The sequence below is a fragment of the Melospiza georgiana genome, chromosome 1 (assembly GCF_028018845.1).
Source record: "Melospiza georgiana isolate bMelGeo1 chromosome 1, bMelGeo1.pri, whole genome shotgun sequence".
Lineage (NCBI taxonomy): Eukaryota > Metazoa > Chordata > Aves > Passeriformes > Passerellidae > Melospiza > Melospiza georgiana.
The window spans coordinates 22,866,103-22,881,859 of record NC_080430.1 but is presented as its reverse complement, the minus strand read 5'-3'; positions in this window follow the sequence as shown (position 1 = coordinate 22,881,859).

The window sequence follows — 15,757 nt, the reverse complement described above, 5'->3', positions numbered from 1 at the left end:
TTTTTGGATTACACCTGAGACATTAATTTCAGACATTAGTTACAATCCTTATGTCCCTGTGTTGCAGTTTTAAGCAGTATTTTATATATAAGCACAGTAAATAGTTAACCCCCCTTATATTTGTATGTACAAACTCATAAATGTACTGAAAACCTCTGTCCCTGTTTGCCATCCTCTCTGCATGCTTGTTTATCTCAGTGCAAAATGAGCACCACATGGATGCAAAGCAGGATAGACCTTTGCACCGAGGTGATGGAAACAAAGACATATCTGAACTTAATGGTCATTAATCTTCTTTTTTCAGGGCGTGGGTTTGGCGTTTTATTTTTGAGAAGGATAGTAGAGGATGCAATTAGAGTCAGAGTTTAACATTTTCTCTGTGGTACTTACTTTATTAACTTTCAGAGTCACTGACTAGTTTCCTCCTTTCAGCTGGGAACTTGTATTTCAAATAAATCTTTCATCTTTTTTACTCCAGTCCATTCTATCTGCATAATCTTACATCCCTTATTTATAGGTATAGTGAGCAGTAAATAAAGACAACATATTGTGATTTTGTACTATAAACAAGAAACAAAAAATGAAGGAGAAAACCACAGGGTGGATAGGTCCATGATTTTTTTAAGCTTATTTTAGATTTCATTTGTAAGGGGAAAAATATCCAGACAAAAAACAAATTTTATGGAAACAGTGTGTTCACAGATAGCAGAATTTATGCAATGAAAGTTCAGAAATGTATAATAAATAGTTTCTTCTGAGTTTTCAGCCCTCTTCCTTCCTGTGGAAGAGACCTGGATACTTTTTATTTATAGACTTTAAAGAAGAATATAAATCTCTGAAAAAATGGAATTGTGAAAGAAGGGGGTGGAAAACCAGTCCCAAAAATGTATTCATGAACACAAAAAAAGTTAAAAATGAGTTTGTAATTTACTGCAGCTCAGAGGCAGCAATAACTAATACACTGGAAATTTACCCATTTTATGCATCTATTTTGCCTGCTTTACTGCTCTGCTGTTCATAAAAAGAGCATTTATTTCAGCAACTGTCATGTCACTTGACATTTATGTGATCTCTGAGCTATGTGTGAAAACGCACTTTTTTTCCAGTTTCAATTTTTATTGAAAAAGTTATTTATTTTACAAATTGGTATCAAGGTGATTTGTTCTCTTGTCTAACTAGTTTTACTGTTCTGCTTTTATTGTGTTCATTCTTATCACTTGGGAATCAGAACCATAAATCACTTGCTTTTGTTTTTCATGTCCTGGGTCCTGCTATTGGAATTGCATTCTGTCCTCTGCGTGTTGCTGTTTTAATTCATCCTCCGCCCACTAAAAACCAGGAGATTAGAAGCTATTTTTTTAATTCTTATACATTTTCTCTCACTCTTATACCGCTCTTATGAGGTGCTTTGGATTGTGCACTGTGTTTTGCTGTCAGCCGCGTCTTTTGACAATGCACTCTGGTGTTTCTCTTTGCTGTTGTTACGGCCTCTCTCCCCTGTGTGCTGCAGAGCTCCACCAGTGCTGGAGCTGCTCTGTGGCTGCTGCTGCTCACCTCTGCCTTGGGAACCTCACCTGTCCTGCACAACTTCCAGCATCAATTCTGCAATGAGAGGCATCAGATGCATAAAGAACTAGACAGGGGAAATGCAGGGTAATCATCTCCTGATGGAGCGCTCCCTGAGCTGAGGTTCCTAATGGCTGTTCTGGCTGCTGCAGAGAGGTGCAATGGGGCTGTATCAGTCCTTTGAAATGGCCAATTCAGAGATTCCTCAGTAATCACCTATAAGGAGTCAAGATCATTAGATAATCTCCTGAGGAGCTCACTGGAGTTTCTGGGAGATGCTTCCAAAGATGACAGCTAAAAGGGAACTAGAAGATTAATTTACTACACCAGGTGTTTAGAATTTAACAGGAAAATCAGTTTAAAAGCAGCTGAAGAGATAGTTTGAATATGCTCAGTTGCAGTTTCTTGTAGCAAAGCTAGCTTTCTACCAAAAAGCTGCCCCTGTATTTACTCAACTATTACCGGAACCTGTAGTTCAACTCATTTCTCTGCTCTTTTGTTATTGCTGTCAGCTTAAGTGGCCATGCTTCTTTAAAAAGACTGGCATAAAATGGAGGCAGTTTATTTCTAATCTCAAGCTTTACATGTGACAAGGCCATAGTACTTCTTCTTGGTCTAAAACTGATCACAGAATAAGTGTCTGCTCAATGGCTATTGATGGGGAAATCTCATCTGTTGCCTTGGCAGTTTCAGTATATTTAGAAGCTGAGAACCCAGATGTGAGTTTGCATTGTGCTTGTTTATGACTAACACAATCTGCAGGGCCACTCAGTCCTGTAAAATATTCAAGGCTTTTCCCTTGCTTGAGATAATTTAGCTGCAGTGTCTTTTCTGGGCTCCACATTTTGTTCTGACACAGTGTAGAATTTATAGGGAAGGGGTAAAGGTGGAATGAAACCTAATTTTGAGGAAATGAGTCAGAATTTCTATCTTCTGAGCATCTATTGTGAGACAAAGAGGGCAGGCTGCCTCACTCAGGAGAGCCCACCTGTGCACCAGGTATTTTTACAACTGCATTTCTATTCCCATGGAAAAGCCTTTTGTATTCTTGTACTGTGTCAGATGTCTGCAAGCCAAACAGCGACTGCATTACGTCTGTGCTATAAGGACAAGCTGGTTGCTGGCCCATAAAATAATAATGGGAGAGCTATAAAATGCTCTGAGAGATCTGCTCATCTGAGATCTGCTCATTTCATGGAAGCTGTGCTTCTATTTACATGCAGCACACCCTCTGATCCTGAAGAAGATCCCAAGCATAGGTATGATCCATAGATAATCAGTCACGTTTTCTTTACAGGGGGTGTCGTTTATGGTGCATCTGCTCTCAGAAATATCACTGCAAACAGTGCTGCCAATTATTAGTTCTCCCTTGCCTCAAAATTCTGAGGAAAAAACCGGAGTGCTGCTGACAGAAACATAAAAGCACAGACTCTGCTAGCTAGCTCTGAACATTGCTTTATTAACCCTGGTATTCTGCATCCAGCAGCAGCTAATGCGTCATGCTTCAGAGGAAAGGCAAACCCCACAATTTGTGCAAAGCCATAAAATAGAAGTATTCCTTGCCAAGCCTGCAGTCATCAGCTTATTCCCTGAAGCATAAGATTTGATTATATGTTTGTTTCTTGGGGAGAAGAGCTGTGAGTATTTAAGCTTTTCAGGCTGGAGATCATGCATTAGATTAACCTGGAGGACTCTGAGGCCCATGTAGAACAGATTGTGGAATTCCCTTGGCAGAAATGAGCAAAGCAGCCATTACTAACATGCTGTCATACTGTTAACTGGAGCCGAATGACAAATCCATAGGAAATTTTTCTTCTATTTCTGCTCTTGAGCTATCAGTGACAACCTTGTGATTTCTTTTGGGTATAAGTACCAACCTTATTTCCCACATAGTTGCTAAGTTTATGTTGTGTTTGCAGACATTATAATCTTATATGAGTAGTAGCTGGGACTGAAGAGCTGGATCATAGCTCTTGTTTGCATTTCTAACTGTGGACTGCCATCAAGGCCTGGGAAGCAGCAGTTTTTGCTCTGTTCATTCTTTTCCCCCTATCTCCAAATCATCTTATTTTTTTCCATTCTAGGTAGAACACATTACCTTCATTTTGATTAGGCTTTTTTATTACTATTTTTATTATTTTATTTTAATTTGCTTTTGTCTGTTTGTTTGTTCTGGAACTATTTAATATTTGCCAAGGAAACCAATGCAGACAGTATCTATGGCTCCAGTCACACAGTTCGGGGCTAGCCCGAGTTTTATGGGGAGGATTCATCTAGAGAAGGCAGATGGAAAAAAATAGAAAAAAGATTTTGATTTGAGCTATTGTCCTGTGGCTTGTGAGCAACCTCAAAAAGATGAAAGAATCTGCAGGGAGATTTGAGATTGCACCAAAATGAATTCAGATAGTGCCAGGCTCAGGAGCAGGAAAAACACAGAAACCTTTAAAAATGCTTCCTCCACTCCCCTTCCCTCATGGCCTGCAGTGCTAGTAGGCTACCATTTGGGCCATGTTCTTCAGTCATCCTGCAGTTTTCAGCTGGATTTATGGAATATCTGCAACCAGTTACACTTATATTCAGCCCAGACTCACAAGGTGCTACTTTGTTGCCTATGAAACCGCTGGCGGTGCAGCAGATAATAAAAAGTAGCATTAACCTGGTTGACTAATGCAAAGCTTTGCTGTAAGCAAAAGCTTCTTTCCTACCTGCTCCAGGTTTGGACAGAAAATGTGTTTTTATCTTCATATAGTTCTTTGTCTTGTGAAAGGCAGGAGGTTGTGCAGTATTTTCTTCAAAAGTGGTAAATTTATTTTAGCTTCCAGTGGGAGCCAAGGTGTCAGTTCCTGACACCTCCCAGCACAAGATTTCATAACAACTCTTATACTGCTCCTCCTGTTTTGGCAATAGCAGCTTTGTGATTGAAGATTAAACAACTGGCCCACCAGTGGATACTTGCACGTGAGCTAAGTTCTCAGCTCTGCCAATACAGAGTAGCTGTTTTCTCTTGTGAGTGTAATTTAGGCTTCATTTGTCCTACACCAAGAATCTTGAGATGATGAGTGCCATCCATTCTTCAGCTTGGAAGCAGATCCAGCCTTGTCCCCAAACCACCTGGACCCTGTGGTTTTCTCCTGGCTGCACAGGATGGGTTGCTGGCTGCATGGGATGAGGTGTTGGGGTGGGATTGAGGAACGCCCAGTTCTAGAGGTGTGCTCTCAGGGATCTCCTTATGGCAATGGCAGCTGGACCTGGCTTGTTGCCTGAGATTGATGATCCTTCACTTGCCATCTCATATTTCTCTGATGGTTCCTGGATTCGTGGAGTCTGTCACAACCACCTGACCCACTCTGCACTCTGCTCACCTCACCCAGGTACCCTGCTCTGATCAGAGAGCTCATATCCGTAGGATGTCCATTATGGATTACTCCTCTAGTCTGGACCTGTAATAGCCCTGAACAACTTAGAAAGAAACCAATTTTTCAGTCTCACTTGCAAAATGCAATCAATATTTCTGATTTCAAGGGTATTGCACACTGAGAGAAAATAGTAAGTGAAAAGCATTATTTCCAAGTTATAAATCATGATATTTCCTATCTTCCATTTACTCCAGTTTTTTGGCATCACATGACTGGCTTGTTCATCAATCAGTTTATATTCTTGCAAACAAAGAAAGACCTTATAAATGTATTGGTTTGGATCAGAGATCGCACACAAAAATTTAGCTAATAAAAAAAAACTATTCCGTAAAAAGTAACGTTTTGTGCTTTGGAGCATGAAATTTACTATGAAAAGTATTAATGAAAAGTTAAATTGTGGCAAAAAAGCCAAATTGTTTACAGGTGATTCGTGCTATGAAGAAGCATGTCCTTTTCCATTTCATAAGAGCTGAACTCTATGTTCTGGTGCTAAGTATGAACCTAAGTTATAAAATGCAAAATAGTTCCTTCATGTCTTTTTTCAGGCATCTGAATTTAGTTGCTTGGTTTTAGATATCTTACTCTCTAAATTCATGTTTTTTTAGGAAAAAAGATTAAGACTGATCTATGTAGAAGCATTTTGATGTTAACATAAAATATGATTCAGACCAAAAAACCAGCCTGCCATTGCACTGCAGCACTAGCAGCCCAAACACCTTGGGATACAGAATGAAAAAGGCTGAGTAACCTTACCAAGAGCTGATGCTGTCCTTGCTACTCTTCTGAAGTTATTAAAAGTTGCTTGATTTCCAAGATTTTAGGGTGGGTTTAGCAATAATATGACCAGCACTGTCATGAAACATTTTCAGTCCACCAACACAATTGAATTCAATTTCTGAATGTGGAAGATTTTCATTTCCTTGGACCCAGGACGGGAGCCAGGTGGTGGTCTCATCCTGGCTGACATTTTCCTAGTACTGTTCTGCAATAAGATTGCTTACCATCTTGCACTATAAAATTGAGAAAACTGGTTATATTTCCCAGTGCTGCTGAATCTCCTAAACTTTATTTAATGTTATAAGTAAACAGAGTATCAGATCAAAATGCCATCTTGTAGATCACTGTTTTGGTCTCCTCCTTTCCCACTTCTCCTGCCAGGCAGTAGAATGCACCTTAGATGCTCAGCTGGGACTAAATTTTCAAGGCGTCTTTCAATTTTTTTTTTTTAACTTGAAGGTTTTAAGGCTTAATTCCTCTTCTGCTTGTTCATTGATAGAGTTGTTCTCTCTCACACTGTGATCTGTCCCAGATTCAAGCCAACAAATCAAGTCAGGAATGTGACAGAAGTGACATGGCTGGATTACTCACAAGCAGTATTCTTGGAATTCAAATGTCCTTCACAGAACATTGGTACTGCATTCCCTGAAATTATTGTATTGTTTCTATCTGAAATGAAAAAGGATCAAGATGGCATTGCCATAACTTGCTCTTTCCATGGTTTATGTGTTATAAAGCATTTAAGATTAAATGCATATTGAATATATAAAACATTAAATATAGGAGAATATCATTTTAACAGGTTGACTCTACTGCCAGTAAACAATTTCTAATATGTGATGCAGACTCTTATTTTCATGATATTTTTCTCTCATGGGATATCAGGCAACTATAGACTAACATTGAGCCTTACAGTCAATATACCTATTAACCACTTAGGAATGCAACACGCTGGGGTGTTTCATAAATTAAATTCTTTATTGATCAAAAGAATATTTGGGGTAAAGGGTCTCTGCTCACAGGAAGCCAGTTGGATTGGCATGAGTTTGGAGAGATCAGATGGAGAATCAAACTCAGCAGTTCTCAATGCATCTACACTGGCAGTTTAAGGTATAGGTGGTTTTTCCAGTGTAAATCATTCTGCATCTTGCCATTGATGTACTATAGATGACAATTTTGTGCCCCCCTGGTATGCAGAAACTGGATTCTTTCTCTGACCTAGATTAAGGAACAAAAAATTTCTGTCATGAAAATTTTCAGACAAAAAGATTACTTTTCTATTTAGTTTTAGCCGTGTCACTTCTCAAATCAAGTTAATAGTGCCAGTATATCTGAAAGGGAGATACTGATAGCAGGAATATCTAAAATCAGTATTGCCACCAAAAAATTCAGTCTTGGATAACTATAGTCTCTCAAGTAGTCATTCATCTTTCCTCAGTTTTTTGTGTTTTCCATCATAACAGCTAAATATTAAATGGGGAATACACTTCTTACTGTCAAAGCCAATTTCTCTCTCCAAGGACCCAGCTTCTCTTTGTGCATAACTGTACTATAGCACATGAACACAAATCATCAAAATCTCACTTTAACTTGTTGACTTGTAAGCATTTTCAAAAGCTACAATATTAGTGTTGGGGTATCTCTGACCTGAGTAGCTGGTCACTAGCTGGGATCTTTCCAGCTTGTTGTCCTTGGGAAGGTGGTAACAAAAGCTGGGTGTTTTCCTTGGTGCTGATGATTTTACAGTGTACAAAGAGTAAGCCTAGTTGCTTCTAATAGTACCTAAAGGTGCCAAACACTCCACAGTTTTATAAAGATCTGAGATTGCCTGCAAATGAGAGCCAAGGTTGAAGGGAGCCTTCAGAGCCTTCCCATGCAGTAACCTGCTGGGGTCTGGGCAGGAAGGGAGTCTGCCCAAACGTGCAAACAGCAGAGAGCAGCCTTCTCACCCTGAGGCTTGAAAAATAGCCTCACCTGGTCCTTGGGTGTCTCTAGCAAAAAAAACCCTCTACAGAAAAGGACTGGTGACTAAAATTGAATTAGTGAAAGGTTAGATATTGAATTTCTTGTTTTCAGATGAGCAAACGTTAAGATTAATTGCTATAATTATTGGGTTTGGATTAATGTGCATTAAGAGATAATTGAATATCACAGGATTTTGAACACTTCATAACAGCCAAACAATAAACTTTGGGGTTTTTTCCTAACTATAATTTTTTAAAATAAGTATTATACTTGGAGTAGAACTTTACTTCTCCACTTATTACTTGTTGACACTGACATCTATTAACCAGTTACTTATTTATCTTGAATAATATGTTACAGGGTCAAATTTGCAAATTCAATCCTTTGGGAACATGTATGGCATATTCACTTCCTACTGCTATAAAGGATTGTACTGCATATTTATGGCTAAGCATATGCTCAAGAATTTTCCTGAATGGGCATATACATAGAACCACACTTACAAAATTTGCTGATTTAGACTTCATCTACAAAATTAATAGTGTCATGTTAATGTAATAGTTATAAATTTATCTTGATTTATTACAGTGAAAAAGATTCTGGGCAGAGCTAACAAGAACAACCACATTACAATTGATTCCAAGGAAATATGTAAAAAGCAATCTAGATCCTCCTCTGTGCCAGTGTTAAATATTTCACTTTAAATAGTGTCAAATGGTCAGCGTCACACACAGTGGATTTAGTGATCAGAGCACATACTTCATGTTGGCCAGCAATTCCCCTTTCAGAAACCTGACTTTTTTGTTTCGAGGTAATCTTGACCTTTCCTGGTTCTGTTCAGGGAGGCCCAGTACCTTTCAACAATGCTGACTCATAAATTCCTTCTAGATCTGCCACCATCTATTCTATTTTCCTCTCTGAGTTTTTAGGCATGAAACAGAATTGATTATCTCCTTCATACCAAATGAATACAGGGTAGAGCTGATTCTCACATAGGAACATTTTATACTTTACAATTTTTCAGAATGTCTGGAGAAAGTCTAGGACAATGACTAAGCTGGATTGTGTTTTTCCTGGTAGGAATAAATTACAGAAACATTTTCCTTAATGCATATTTATGTATTAAATATTTTCTAAAATATATCACCTGCACAAAAGAGGGGATGAATAATATTAATACTTAGATGAATCATATACAAGAAATAGAACAGAATTTTTCCCAAGTAAATATTGCCACTACTTTCTCTTACAGTAACAAGTAGTCACGTCTATTAGGCCAACCTCCAAAACCCTTTCCACAAATGCAGTGTTCAGTTGACAGTTCTTGTGACTCATGCTATTTTACTATTCTCTCTAGGCAGCTTCCTGCTCTCTACCTTATATATACTGACTCTGATTCAAAGGCCTGAAAGAAGCAAGGGGAAAAGGCAGAGGGAGTCAGAGGAGTATCTGGGAATCAACCCTAGAAAGACCTGAGTAAGAACCAACTCTCAAGTACTGACATCTTCTTACATTTAAGGTTTTTTCTGTGTTTTATAGTGAGGTGCAGTAGAACAGCTGAAAGGTGAAATGAAGACATATGTGAGTTACAGAACACCTGTGTGTGTGACTCAGGTCTGAAGTAGGCATGGTGAGATTTGTTAGGTGCAGCAAGGCTTAGGATAGCCAGTTTTACATGCTTGTCTTGATTCTTGTGAGCTAGCATTTTTCCTTTTTTCACCAGAATCTAGTCAGTTTAGAAACTGAGAACTTTTTTTCAATCAAAACTTCACTTAACATTCTGATAAATGAAATAAATAACAAGAAATTGAAGTTCCTATTAGAAATCATACCATAAAATTTCAGATCAGCTTTAAACATAAGCTTCCTCCATTGTAATTCCTTATTATACCTGACTGGTTGTTTAAAACCTTTTGATCAAGTGCTGAAATAAATATTATTGCTGTCAAAGAGACATTATACCTTAGAGAAAACCAATCTGAGTAACATCATAACTACAGATTCTTTACCAGCTGAACTGCCAGGATTGAATTCTCAGACATAAGAAGAATGAATGTGGTATTAGCCTACAGTTTTAGCCAGGATAACCCAATCATAATAAGGGCAATACTTTTGTTACATTAAAGGAAGTCTGTGTGCTTGAAGGGCAGAAACCCAACTAATAGTATGAAGTTTCATTTATATTATGCACAAGTAGTATACTCATCACAATGCAGTGTGAACAGAGAAAAATTTTAGGCATCATAAACAGCTGTTTCTTGGAACAGTTATTTCAAAAAGCTACAACAGAAAAGCTACTTACCTTTAAGTAAGGTAAGATTGTTTAAGATAAAGTCCTGAACAACAGGTAGAACAAAATTCAAGGCGTAATCACAACAAAAGATTCTTAAACTTTAGTATAAAAATACACTAAAATTCAGTGTTATTAGAAGAGAAAAAAAAAAGTATATGGTTTGATTAAAAGGGCCTGAATAAGATTGTGGAAAAACATAAAATTCTTGTAGGTGGCATGGAGATTTCAGATATCACAGGGAAGTGTTGAGTAAATATGTATTACTTATCAGAAGAAAAGATTCTGAAAGAACCATATAAAATCAAAATGATAAAATTCTATCATTAATCTCAGAGTCTGTTAGAATTAAAATCATGCTTCAGAAATAAATGGAAGACTTGTTCAAATGAGAAAATTTGAAAGGAGCATAAGTACTCTCTAGTTGAACATAACGCCATAATAGGGGAGGATAAAAATTATTTTGATGTAGAACTTGCTTAAAACATTAACAAATACTGAAAGTTCCTAGAAACAACAAATGCAGGAAATTTTCCAGTTTTTGCACAGGCCTATTTTATGAGGTAGATTTATGTTCACATGTACTTTGTAGGAAACTGAACCTAAATTTCATGCTAAACTTCCTGTAATGCAAGACTTTAGGCAACAGGATCATTTGACACTAGCTTGACCATAAACTGATAACAATTGCAAAATAGCAGATAGCTAATTACACAATAAAATATTGTAAAATCCATCTTGAAACATAACGGCATTTGAATAATATATGGTAGTGAACATTGAATTGCATCATTTAATCTTCATAACACATCACTTGGGGATTTCATTTCTTGCATGAAAAGTTGGTTTTGCAAACTCTGAAATAACTCAGACTCAAGCAAGGGCTAGAAAGAAGATATAGCTTACCAAGGGGGAACAAGGAAGGATCTTTGTGAGATGAATTGCCTGGATCTTTGAATCTGGATTTCACAAATTTTTCCCTGCTGTTCTGTCCAAGGAAAGAATCAAAAGGATTTGTCACCTCACCCACAGGTTTCTATTTCATAATTAACTTATTTGTCTCATACTTCATGTATGTGCTTTTATGCATCCTGTTTTAACTATTATATTAATTTTGTGATTTGGAGTAATGGATTTTATGAGGTAGTGACAGTCAAAGCTCATATTTGATAAATGAAAGTCTTTGTATAGTTCTCAGGTTTCATCTAAGAATGACCTAATGAGGAAATACAGCAAAGCATGTATGCAGCAGGTGTTGTACATAGGATCTTACCTAGGAGGAGAAACTGCCTTTTCTACCCAGAGGTGTGTCTGCTGGCATTCCCCCTCAAACCTGACAAACATCCTCTCTGTGACTCCAAGCCTCTTAAATCTGACTGACGTCTTCAGAAAAGTGTTGTAGGCAGCAGGCACATTTGATGAGCCAGACCATTGTTCCCTTTTTGTTTAATGCTGTAAACACAGGAGTGTCCTTCTGCATCTAAACATTGCTTATTTCTCTCTAAATATGTTGACTTCATCTTTCCAGTTCAAGTGTCTAGTCTGTGATGATGTATTTAAAATTTTCTAGAACCACATACAGCTTTTAAAGGTTTTTCATTCTTTTATGAGGAAAAGTCACAGTCAAAATGGACTTTTGTGTTTAACAAATGTTGCTGAATGGCAAGACATGGCCCAAAGGGAGTATAAGCAAAAAGATTCAAAAAAGAGCAGTAATCTGCCTGCTTCCTGAAAAAAGGTGAATTACAATTACAATGTTCCTGCAACATGGGAAGCTTGCAATTCAGCATTGTTACTTGCTCATTTAAGTGAGTTCATACATTTCTGAAATACATAAATACATCCACTTTGCAGAAAAAAATTTTTCAAGTGTTGACATGGATGAAAGTTAGGTGAACACAAAAAAAGGAAACTTCTGAGACCTGCCTATAGGCTTCAAGAGGAAACTTCTGCTACATTTTTTGGGATGCAAATATATGTCTCAGAACAACACAGCTAAATTTCAGTGTTGTATTTCTGAACATTTTCTAAATTTTTGACAGTAATATTTCACACAGAAGTTTGCAGTATGTAAACTGACTGATTATCCTGTCAATTAAATTAGTGCATTATGTATTTAAAAGAAAGCTGGATCTGAGGCTGCCTTCAGATTTCAGTTTAGAAACAGAAGTGTGGATGGAAAGTTTGTAAATATATATATAAAATAGTCTGAGAAAGAAGAAACTGTGACAGTTGGACATCAAACCATCTAACACCAGGTTTCCTAGGTCAAGGTGTTAGAATGAATATTTTCATATTAAATTCTCCACTTTTCAGCTCTATTGTAATATGCATTTCAACAGCAACCAGTATGTGAGCAATAGCCATTACAGTTATAGAGAATTAGCAGAAAAAGGAATAAGTTAAAATGTAATGACAAACCCCTATTTTCATGTAAAATATTGGCCATCAGAAAAAACAAGCCATTGTGAAGGTAAAGTTATGAGATTGGATTCAGAGACTGTGCTTTATAATATCCCAAACTTAGAAGGAATAGAGATAAATGGAAAGATATTTTTTCATTTCTCTTAGCTTGCAGCTGAGAAGCCACTCCACACTGTGCACTGTTTGCACAGATTTACTGCACCTTCTGTATGATGTGACACATTTACTCAGTGCCCACTACTAAAGGTTAATGGCTCGGTCACAATCTTCATATTAAATATGGTACAAACACTAACTTGTTATTCATAGGTCATGAGAGAGTCTCAGGGTCACATTTTTACAGGCTTCTAAATATTGCCTTTAAATTTATGCCTGTTATGTTGCAGGTACCCAGCTTTAGCTTTGCCAAAGAGTAGAGACCATGAATAAAAAGGAAATTCCACACTTTGTACAAAATTTGCCCTCTAAACAAAGATCAACAGCCATAAATAAATTGTCCTGTTGAAAATAATGTGGAGGCATCAGAGTGTGGGGAATGTCTCTTGACCTTCCTGCCATGTTTCTTCTTTAGTATCACAGGGCAGTTGCCTGAGACCTGATCATAGCTGTTGACTGTGATTCTTCTTCCTGTACACTTATTAACACTGCCTAACACAAGCCATTCTCCAAGCTCTCACAGTCAAAATACAAACTGAAATTCAGAAATATCTGTGCATCAATGCATGTCCAGCCACAAATGATTTATCAGACTGTAGAATACTGACTTCACAGTATTTATTGCCATGAGCAGAGCCAAAGAAGCCTGGGCTAGATGCACTGCTTGGGACATGGACCTGCCAGTGTGGCTGCACAGAGCAGCCATTACCAGTCAGGACAAGAGATCGTGTGATGAAAATCTGAAGCTTCTCTCCATGTGGTCATCAAATTCTCCCGAGTTTTTAATGCAAGACATCTGAATCCTCTCCACTGCCTTCCTTCCTAGGCCATTCCATTTGCTCTACATGTTTAGTCCTGCAAAAAGGAGCCTCTGACAGATGGCTGCTGCATCCTGAAAGTGATTCACAACTGCCTGTCCCTCAGTATGACGCTCATAAAGGTCTTCCATTCCCCTGCCCCCTTTCACAAAGTTTGGGACATTTGCAATCTCCATCTTATTTTAATTTTGATCTAAAATTGCAAGTTTCAGAATATATGAGGAACACTTGGAAAAGAAGATAATGTTGTGTCTTGCCTCATGAAGATCCCAATTTCCACGTCCAGGCTTTCAGGCAGAGCTCTTTTTACAGCTCAACTCTCCAATGAGTACATTAGTGAAAGAGTTCATACAAGAGGGTAAGGAGAGTTTGATTTGAGATGTAGAGAAGATTCAGAGTAGCATGAAAAATGCAGATACTTTGATAAAACCAAGATGTCTACCTAAACGTGACTCCCTAAGAGTGTGTAAGTGACTTCAGGTGTCTAGGAAGAAATTTAATCTTTTATTAGATCAATATACACAACCAACAAAATCCAAGCTGTTTGGGTCAGACTTTTATGGGTCTGAAATATAAGCAGCAGTCTTCATAATTGAGTACCTGCTGGGAATGGTTACATCTGGCTATATTGACGCTACCCAATTTTAGGAGAATTTTGCTGCCTTAGTGAAATAGGTTAAATGGAACTGTTTGATTTTCCTTGATTTGAAGAATATTACAATTTTTTTTTTAATTTACTGGAGCAGAAGACAACATTTCTGTCTGCTGCAAAGTTTCTAATTTTTCAAATTATATTTATTAGTCTAACAAACTCTACAAATCCTAGTCCAGTGTAGGATTACAATAAAATGAAAGATATAACTGAAACAAGGTCCCAATTTAACAGAGACATTTCTCCAGTCTGTTACACCCCTTGAAATTAGTGTTAATGATAGTCAGCACTTGCATCTCACTGCTGATCTCTGAAATAATTAAATTAGATAATGTTTAGAGTAATAGTTGATGAGGAATTTGAACTTAAGATGGAAAGAAGGTAGGTTTAGGTAGAATCTGAAATTAAAAAGCCACTGTGGCTTTGCAAAGGAACAGTTGAAGTAATACACTGTGGATATGCTCTGGTTTTTCCAGCCACACTGTTTGATCATGATTAGGTACCTGAGACAACACAGGTCACCTATGGTGGCCAAGGCACTAGTTTCAGAATCCTGTTTCAAGGCTACAATAGACTGCAGAAAAATAGTGAGGATACAGACCTATAGTTAATATTAATTATGATGCACTCTTCAGTTCAGGCAGAAGAAGCAAACTCCTCACTAAGTCCTGGCTGGCAGCAATTGCAGTTCCTGCCCACTCAGACGATATCTTTATTCCTTCTGGGTGATCTGGCCCTGTGTCTTGTATGCTTGCTTTTAATATTTCACTTTAGTCAGAAGCTCCTTGTTCATCCATCCAGGCCTCCTGACTTCACTGCTTGATTTCCTGCTCATTGGGATAGGCAGTTCCTGAGCCGTGAAGAGGCATCTTTAAAAATCAGCCATCTGTACTGAACCACTCATCTTTTTGAGGCTGCATGTTCATGAAGAAGATTCATGAAATCTGCTCTCCTGAAGTACAGAGTGGTGATAGGTGACCGTGTTCACAGGAGTTTTCAGGATGAGGGAAGAGACGTGGATCTGACTCCATATTTCAGAAGGCTTGATTTATTATTTTATGATATACATCACATTATAACTATAGTAAAAAGAATAGAAGGAAAAGCTTCATCTCAGAAGGCTAGCTAAGCTAAGAATAGAATGGAAAAGGATGATAACAAAAGCCAGCTGTCTTGGACTCTGTCCGAGATAGCTCGGCCTTGATTGGCCATTAATTATAAACATCCAAGATGGGCCAATCAAAAATCCTTCTGATGCATTCCACAGCAGCAGATAACCATGATTTACATTTTGTTCCTGGAGCCTCTCAGCTCCTCAGGAAGAAAAAATCCTAAGAAAGGATTTTCATAAAAAGATGTCTGCGACAGTGATGCTTTTTTCCTTTTGTTCTCTGCTTTGAAGATCCTGAACTCCATCATTTCATGGCCACTGCAGCTAAGGCCACCCCCAGCCTCCACATCCCTAACTAGACATTCCTTATCTATGAGGTTTGGCAGAGCATCTCCACTGATCAGTTTCTTAATCACCTATGTCAGGAACTTCCCATCAACTCTATCCAGAGACCTCCTGGACTCCCTGTGTCCTGCTGTGCTGACCTTTCATCTGACAAAGGAGAGGTTAAAGCTTCCACAAGAACGAGAGCCTGAGAGCAAAAGGCTTCCTCCAGCTGTGTGAAGAAGTCCTTACCTGCTT